This window comes from Vicugna pacos, chromosome 3 (assembly GCF_048564905.1).
Source record: "Vicugna pacos chromosome 3, VicPac4, whole genome shotgun sequence".
NCBI lineage: Eukaryota > Metazoa > Chordata > Mammalia > Artiodactyla > Camelidae > Vicugna > Vicugna pacos.
In genome coordinates, this window is record NC_132989.1 from 82,974,413 (window position 1) to 82,983,496 (window position 9,084).

Consider the following 9,084-nt stretch of genomic DNA (forward strand, 5'->3'; position numbering starts at 1 on the left):
AAGAATTCTAGTACACATATAATCATACCTATGGTTCATATTTGTCTTCCATGCAATAAGACTGAGGCAACCTTACAGCTCTTAAGCAAATGATGTGAACAAGTGTCTGAGCTAACATCTTGTCTTTAGAAAAAGCAGCTCATTTATGCTTATTTTCTATTTTGATCTCTCATTCAAGTCAAGGTTTCAGAGAAAAGATCAAATGGAAAATGAAAAATACCAACTCAAATTTAATGTAAAGAACTTTTAGTTTCTAGGACCAATTTTTTTAAAAAGACTATCTGCACTAAAGAATAACATTAAAGTACTAAAAGACAGGGATGAACAAGAGTAACAAAGGCCAATGGTGAGGAATTTTCAAAGCAAATTTGAAAGGGGTACAAAAACAGCTGTGTTGAGTGGAAGAGGTCCATGGAGAAGAATCTGGGTGTGCAGCTTGACAGTACTGCTGTCATTATAAAAAAATAAATACAGAATCTATAACTTCATGAAATGATGTTTGTGTTGGGTTGTATTTCTTTGATGACAGCATCATTTTAATACCCCCTAATGAATCACATTTCCTGAAATAAAATAATACCACAAGTAAAAACCTGATGGCTCATCTTTTGTCATGAGGAGATTTTCAGGTATTCCATCTATGCCCTCGAATTGGTGTGGTCCACATGCTTCACAGTCCAAAGCGAGTTTAAGAAGACGGGGTAATGAAATTGCTGAATTCCAATTCCCAGCTTTAATACTAATGTTCAAGAGAGTGAACTTGATTTTTACCAAAAAATCAGAAAAAAATAGATCATATTCTTATAAAATAAAATGATTGCCTTTTGAATTAACAGATTAAAATCAGCAAGCAAATCAGAATTTTAAAATATGAGTATGCAAGTACTCAGAAAGTTTAGGGGACCAATGTTACCGGTTTTCCAGGATTTTTGTAGCAGAAAGTCAGGCATTAAGATGCTGACTAAAAATTTCAATGTACTTAAAAGTAACATAACAAGGAGAAATTATTCATTCCTTTAGGCATTATTATTCAGGACTTAGAGTACTATATGTTTTGTCTATTTGGGGTCTTACAACTCACAACTTACAAGTACACATAAAAACCGATTAAGGCTCCAAAAAATATAAAAACAATAAAAGAATTAGAAGATTAACCCTTTAAGTAAATATTTAAGAAACTATAGTTACTTAGCTTGTATAAAAAAAGGACTGTCTTTATTTATTTGAATGAAGAAGAGTGACTAGAGGGTTCCATTTCCTCCAGGTCTGAAAAAGAGGAAATAAGGAAGAAAGGGAGGTTAGCTATGAGGAACTATCTGCCTCTAAATGTTCTTAAACACCAACTAAGATGACTGCAGGAAGGCATGGGCTAACTTTACCAAGGTCCTTTACTTGCAGGAAGGAAACCATCTATCAAGAGAGTTTATCATATAAAGCCAGGCCATGTTTTTCCTGAAATCTTTTGCCAACTGAATTTATCCTTAAAATAAATATGGCTCTTAATTATGCTTCTCCCACTTCTACTTTATATCCCTAAGAAGCTACTTTATACCCAAATAATCTGTGTATCAGAGGAAGATTAAAGTTTCATTAGTCATTAATAATCTTAAATGGTCCCCCCTCTCAGGGATGAACAGTCAAAGGAAAAAAAAAAAGTACTAGGAACGAGTCAGAAACAAACTGTTCTCCCTGGAAGGACATTCAGTAAATTTAATCATTTCTAACGCACAGAGCAAGGCTTTGATTTCCATTTCCAGAATTCAGCTATTACTAGGAAGTTGCCTCCTGAATAAACCTTACCAACGTAGGCATTTTCAAAGGACACAGGGGCAAGTTCAAGAGAAGGAAGACTGGCATCATAATTATGTCATCCAGGCCACAGTCTATTATTTGGGATTATGAATGCCAGCTTGGTGTATCAGTGCACTCCACCTACTCATATCATACCAGCCTCCATGGCAGTGTTGAACATATGGCCTTTCAGGGGAAGCTGCCTGCTCCCTCCCCAGTGCTTCCTGTGTCTCCAAAGAATATCATGTTCTTAGAGAGAAAAAAAAAGTCATTCTAAAGTCCTAGTACCCCAAACAATTCAGGCTGTGTTTATAAGCCTGACACCAGAACCATTCCAAAACTAATCCAGATCTAACTTTCAGTTGGCAGGAGTCTATTTTTATGGAGGTATAATCAGTAACTACCCAGAATATCATTCTCTCCAAATACATCAATGAGTTCATGGATCATACATAATTGGACTGACCAAGAATCACAGTCAGAAAGATTTTGGAAGCATTCTATTGCTCTGTGTGTGTGTGTGTGTGTGCGCGCGCGCACACACAGACACTAAGAACTCAGATAACTATAAATGAGTTGTGGGACTACATGGCATGGGGCCAACAGGAGCTTTGTTTGAATGAGGGCTCATATACTGAGTGAGAGACATGTATTTATCTTTAAGACATTAGGCAACAAAGGTCAACCCTTGACCTTCCAGAGAGAATACTAGAGGGAACAGATATATACTCTAGTTATAGAGAATCAAGGACCACAAGCTTTGTCTGATACTTACTGGAGGTGGAAGAGGGGGGACAGGAGGTAGGGATAGTTAGGAGAATCAGCAAATAGAAATGATTAGATGTGCTGTCAGTGAACTGATACTTCTCTCCTTGACTTCCAACAGGGAGGTGACAAGCTACGAACTAAAAAAGCCTAACACATAGAAAAAGAGCTATACTTCTAAGGGTGAGATAAAATCTAAGGATAGGTGAGAAGATGTTATGAAAGACCCATCACTGGTAATAGATCATAACCTCAGTCAAGCGATTGCTGGACAGAAGCAGAAGAACCTTGCCTCAGCGTAACAGGAGAAAGTAACCCAGGGATAAGGTCTGAGCAGGTCAAAGCTTGGTAGTGCAATATACAATGATGGCCTTGAAGAGTTAGCAATGAACTTTCAGAGCACACTTATCACATTCCTGGGTGTTTGCACTCTGCAAAGAAGAAAAATTATTTAACTTGCTATGAAATTTTTCAAATTTACATGAGATTTGAGAAAATTGTGTAATAAATTTCCTGCTGTATCTATTGCTCCCATCCCTTCACACACCCTGGATTTTGAAGCAAATCCCAAACATATCATCCTTTCATCTATAAATACTTCAGTATATATCTAAGAAAAATAAGATTTAAAAAAATTTTTTAATATTAACATTTAATATTACACTTTAAAATAATACTAATAATTAAAGAAAGGAATTTTGAGGTCAGTGAAATTAAGCTTCCAGTAAATTCCTGGAAAGGACTGGGCCAGATTATGAAATATGACCACAGTATGACCTTTTTTTATCCCAGGTTAATGGAGCCTGGCAGTGAGAGTAAAGGAAGACTTAGAGGACTCAGGTGTTTGATTTAGGTACCCTGTTCTGAGAATGCATTAGCAGAAATGGAATGAATTTATCTTCTATCAAGAAGAAATAACATCCCTTGGTTTTCTACATGTAAAGGGAAACCAATTTCAGTTTTTGCTTTAGTAGAGGACTTTTTCTATTGGCCCAGTGAGAAATAGAGACTGAGAGATAAGCAAAGACTATATTGCTGTTAGCTATAAAATAATGATAGGTGTAACCAGCAATTATGTTTCTGCATATGAGTGCAATCCTCTGTAATAAGCTGAGTATGAAATACTAAAAAAAAGTGGTCCCAAAGGATCACTTAGCTATGCTCATGTTTCAGGACCTGTCATACCTGGTAAGTCTATGGTTCTATTAGGCAGAATGTAATAAAGTTCAGACCCACAAGAAGTTAACCCAGCTGTATTAGTTGGCTTGAGCCACATAACAAAATACCACAGACTGGGTAACTTAAACACAAAAATTAATTTTCTCACAGTTCTGGAGGCTGGAAGTCCAAGATCACTGTGTTGGCAGGTTGGTTTCTGGTGAGACCACTCTCCTTGGCTTGCAGATGACCACCTTCTCACCCTCACAAGACCCTTTCTCTTTGGATATGCATTCTTGCTGTCTCTTTCTCTTCTAATTGAAGACATCAGTCCTAAGGGATTAGGGCCCCATCCTTATGACCTCATTTAACCCTAATTACTTCCTTAAAGGTTCTAGGGGTTCTAGAGGGTTGTGGGACCCAATTGCCAAGGTTGGTTCTGGGCTCTATCTTTTACCGTGACCTTGGGGAAATTATTTAGTCTGTCCTTTGTTTCATTTTTATCTATAAAGCAGGGATGATAATAATATTACCTACTTCATTGGGTTGTTTTAAGGATTAAACAAGATAATATATGTATAGCATCTAAAACTGTGCCTGCAGATAATGAGCATGGTATGTATTATGATGTCACCATCATACCATCTTATAGTTATACTTGACAATCTTCAAAGCCTTTTAACATTACATGAAATCAAGTTACTTGGTTTTCACCAATCCCCTGGAAGTAGATAGGAAAATGATAATTATCTTATGGATAAGAAAAACTAAGGCTCAAAGAATCTACTAGGTACCCCAAAGCTATATCTAAAGCTCTGTTTCAAACAGTCCTGTCTCAGTATTCTTCAAAGTATAAACTATCAGAAGGGCTTCAGAAGACTAGCCAGGTGGGCCTGCTATAGGCTTTACCATGATTTAGGCAGTTCAGTAATCTTAGAGAAAATATTCTTTCCTTCTGGTGCTGTTTAATAGCCAGTCAGTATCACTTAATAGATCCTAGTGGGTACCACCAGTGTGATGGCCACTTATCTACCCCATGGCTACCATTCTCATTTGTCCTGCTTCACTGCTTTTGCAAGGGCTCTAATTGGCTCCCCCTCCCTTTTCTAACAGTAAGATTGTGTTGCCCTGGAAACAGATTGACTAAAAGACTACAAGAGTCCTCCGTGTTCCAACCAAAGGACTTACATAATTTAAATAATTCTACACATTTTAAAAAATGAGATCACCTTTGTAACTGTAACAGAAGCAAACCAATTTTAAGCCAGTTTACTCACAGATACCTACTTCCTACTATGTCTGTTTTCCAAACATTTTAAATGTTCTGCTGCTTTTATTCTCATTGCAAAAGGGAATTTTTTCCATTTAATGATTTATTATTAAGGTTTCTTATTCTATATTATTTTAAAAAATTGAGCCAAGGGCCTTTGGTCAATAATCTATCTAAATTAAGTGAAGCAAAGACTTATACCAGAAGTTAAAATGCATACCTGTTCTTAATCATTCAATGCTGTAACTGCTCTGGCAATATAATATGTCCCTTGGCTTCCTAAGAAAATACTACAGTACAGCAGTGGTAATTGTATCTTTAATGTTTATTGTAAGTTTTTCACTTTACCTCAACAAAATTTCATGAGTTGATAGGCTGGCATTAATTTACACAGCTCTTTGAACATCTTTCAAATATTCATGATGGAAAATTAATGGGAATTAAAAATATTATCTTGAAGAAATAGTTAGGGTTTCCACTTAATTTAAGTATGTTTACAGTTCCCAGGAATGGCAGAAATGCAATACACTTTTCACCTGAGTTTGCAATTTGACTGAACTATTCATCTCTTAAGCACAACACTGCAGTCATTGGAACTTCAACTTAAGTGCCAGCACACTGGGAAATCCTATAGAACTTGGTGTAGATAGATATCTAGATTTAATGTGCTGCAGGTACAACCTGCAGTGTTGAATCAAATATGTTTCTGGGATAACCAAATTCTAAACAATCCATTATGGCCAAATCTAATACCAACTCCAGCCAACATGTTTGCTTGAACATTTCTCTTTTCCAATAGGGCTGAGAAAAAGAAAAGAATAAAAATGGAAATCATCAGAAGCTAAAAGACAGATATTGAATATCTGAAGACAGCTTTAGAAAAAAGCCAAAAACCAAATAATAAATGTACTCTTACTTGGAGTCAAATGGGCAATCATATTTTCAGGACAATAAGAGAGAATGAATCATTTTGTAAACATAACCATCTTTCTGAAGGACTTCTCTTTAAAATTCGACAAACAGGAAATGTTGAATTATTAACATGAGCTATTAGCAGCAAGAAACACCAAGGTTATTACTGCTTTGATTATGAAGAATCAACTCTAACTCTTCCAAGCTGAAACTTTTTATTAAGAAAATATTTTCTTGGGTTCATACTTTTTCATCCTATTTAATGGCAGAAGAGCATAGCAAAGTAAATTAGTGGTAAATTAGCTTCCTCCTTAAACAGTATCTCCCAACAAGAATTTCCATGATCATGAGTGTACCATCTTATCTATATGGTTATTTTATCTTTGATGCTGTTTTAAAACCAAGATATCAGGTTAATCTCATTAAAATGATCAGAAACATGTTTGTCATTTTCACAAGCAATGGAAACATTTAGTTTTGTGGAAAACCCATGAGCAGATGCAAATAATGAGTATGTATAGCTGGGTTTCATATTTCTTTGTCCTTCACTGAGCCTCTTGGTAATTTTGCTTGAGTTTATGTTTTCTGACTTGAAATAGGAAATAGCTACATTTAACCAAGGAAAACTGAAAACTATAACAATGATGAAAGAAATTGAAGAGATACAAATAAATGGAAGATAGCCAATGTTCATGGAAAAGAAGAATATTGTTAAAAATGAACATACTTCCCATAGATAGACTCAATACAATCCTTATCAAAATTCCATTTTGGAACTGGAAGAGTTCCAAAATGGAAAAAGGAAAAAATCCAGTTTTTATCTCTTTCTGTGAAAAATGTCCTTTTTTACAGAAATAGAAAGAAACCATCCTAAAATTTTTGTGGAACCACAAAAGATCCCAAGTAACCAAAACAATCTTGAGAAAGAAAAACAAAGCTGGAGGCATCACATTTCCTGATTTCAAAGCTATCATAATCAAACAGTGTAATTCTAGCATAAAAACAGACACAATGGAACAGAATCAAGAGTCCAGAAAAAACGCATATATGATCAACTAAAGAGTGTAGAATACTCAATGGGGAAAGAATATTCTTTTCAATAAGCAATGATGGGAAAACTTAATATTCACAAGCAAAAGAGGAAACTGGACCCCTGTCTTAAACCACCCATAAAAATTAACTTGAAGTGGATTAAAGACTTTACTGTTAGATCTAAAACCATAAAACTCCCTCGAAGAAAATATAGGAAAAAAAACTCCCTGACATTGGTCTTGGCAATGACTTTTTTGGAGATGACGCCAAAAGCACAAGAAACAAAAGCAAATATAAATAAGTAGGACTACTTAAAACTAAAAAGATTTTGCACAGTGAAAGACACAATCCAAAAAATGAAAAGACAACCTATGAAATGGGAGAAAATATTTGCAAACTATGTATCAGAAAATGGGCTAATATCCCAAATACTTCAGGAATTCATACAACTCAATATCAAAGAGACTAGTAACCATTTTTAAAAAGGGCAGAAGGCCTGAAAAGACATTTTTCCAAAGACATATAAATGGCTAACAGGTACATAAAAAGATGCTCAGCATCACTAATCAGTTGGGAAATGCAAATTAAAAGCACAATGAGATATCACTTCACATCAGTTGGGATGACTATTATCAAAAAGACAAGTAGCAAGTGTTGCCAAGGATGTAGAAAAAAGAGAACCCTTGTACACTGCTGGTAAAAATGTAAACTGATACAGCCACTGTGGAAAATAGTATGGAGTTTCCTCAAAAAATTAAAATAGAACTACCACATGATTAGCAATCCCACTTATGGGTATAAATCTGAAGGAAATAAAATCTCTATGTCAAAGAGATATATGTACCACGCAGTTCACTTCAACATTATCCACAATAGCCAAGACATGGAAACAACTGAGGTGTCCATCAACAGATGAATGGATAAGTAAAATGACTCTCTCTCTCTCTCTCTCACACACACACACACACACGCAATGAAATATTATTAGCTATAAAAAGTAGAAAACCCTGCCACTTGATGGTATTATGCTAAGTGAAATAAGTCAGACAGAGAAAGACAAATACTGGATGATCTCACTTATATGTGGAATCTTAAAAAAAAAAAAATCTGAACGTAGAGGAACATAAAGTAGAACAGTGGTTACCCAGAGCAAGGGGGAAAGAGAAATTGAGGGATGTTGGTCAAAGAGGACAAACTTCTAGTTATGAGATGAGTATGTTCTGGGCATCTAATATACAGCACAGTGACTATAGTTAACAATACTGTATTATATACTTGAAAGTTGCAGAGAGTAGATCTGTAGATCTTAAATGTTCTCACTACAAGAAGAAACATAGTAGTTATATGAGGTGATGTAACCTTATTGTAGTAATCGTTTCACAATATACATGTGTATCAAATCATTATGTTGTACTTAACCTTACACATGTCAATTATTATATCTAAATAAAGCTGGGTAGAAAAAAAAGTTGTTTTTCAAGAGGTATGTATTTCTTTGCTAAAGATGGATCCCAGGGGCCTAGGTGGTGGTTTATATTGAAGGTAATTCCAGCAGAGAAGTAGAAGAGTGAGACAGGAAGAAAAAAGCAGGTAACAAAGGATATTTTACAAAGCAAGTTTCCACTGTTGGTAACTAGAGGTTAATCCTTCTAGAAAAGACTGTGAGCTGGTGTAAAATAACACGCCTTGAATTTCTCTCACCTGAGGGTGATGGAGCTGGGTTATTTGTATACCAGTCCGTCAGTCACCAACAGAAGGCTGTTTCCCAGCAAGACATTAATTAATTCTCAACCCTTCCCAGTCTAGCCTGTGGCAGCAAAGTGAGCTCTAGAACGCAGAAAAAGCCCTGAGGCAGAGAAATGCATCTGAATTTGGTCAGACTGCACTGAACAGGTAAAGGTGAGGGGATGTGGGGAGAAGACCAACGTGTCTAATCAAGTGCCTCTTTTTTTTCCGTTTTAAAGTTTTTTTTTAATTGAAGTATGTTTGATATACATTATGTATATAAATTACCAGTGCACAGTAGAGTGATTCACAATTTTTTAAGGCTGTACTCTATTTACAATTATCATAAAACATTGGCTCTATTCCCCACGTGGTACAAAATATCCTTGTAGTTTGCTTTATACCTAATAGTTTGGACCTCATAATCCCCT

General features: G+C 35.6%; 1 long non-coding RNA gene across 4 annotated transcripts; it reads right to left on the reverse strand.

Annotated features, from left to right (window-relative positions):
* Nucleotides 1-1,188: 1,188 nt before the first annotated feature.
* On the reverse strand, nucleotides 1,189-4,806 carry LOC140695686 (uncharacterized). 4 transcript variants are annotated; one of them, XR_012071475.1, is made up of 4 exons: nucleotides 4,624-4,806; nucleotides 3,884-4,028; nucleotides 2,808-2,987; nucleotides 1,189-1,266 (listed from the first exon to the last, which is right to left on the reverse strand). It is a non-coding gene; the product is annotated as an uncharacterized lncRNA (long non-coding RNA). The 4 variants fall into 4 exon arrangements; XR_012071473.1 differs by having other exon boundaries at nucleotides 3,884-4,047; XR_012071474.1 differs by lacking the exon at nucleotides 4,624-4,806 and having other exon boundaries at nucleotides 2,849-2,987; nucleotides 3,884-4,609.
* Between the last annotated feature and the right edge of the window lie 4,278 nt (nucleotides 4,807-9,084).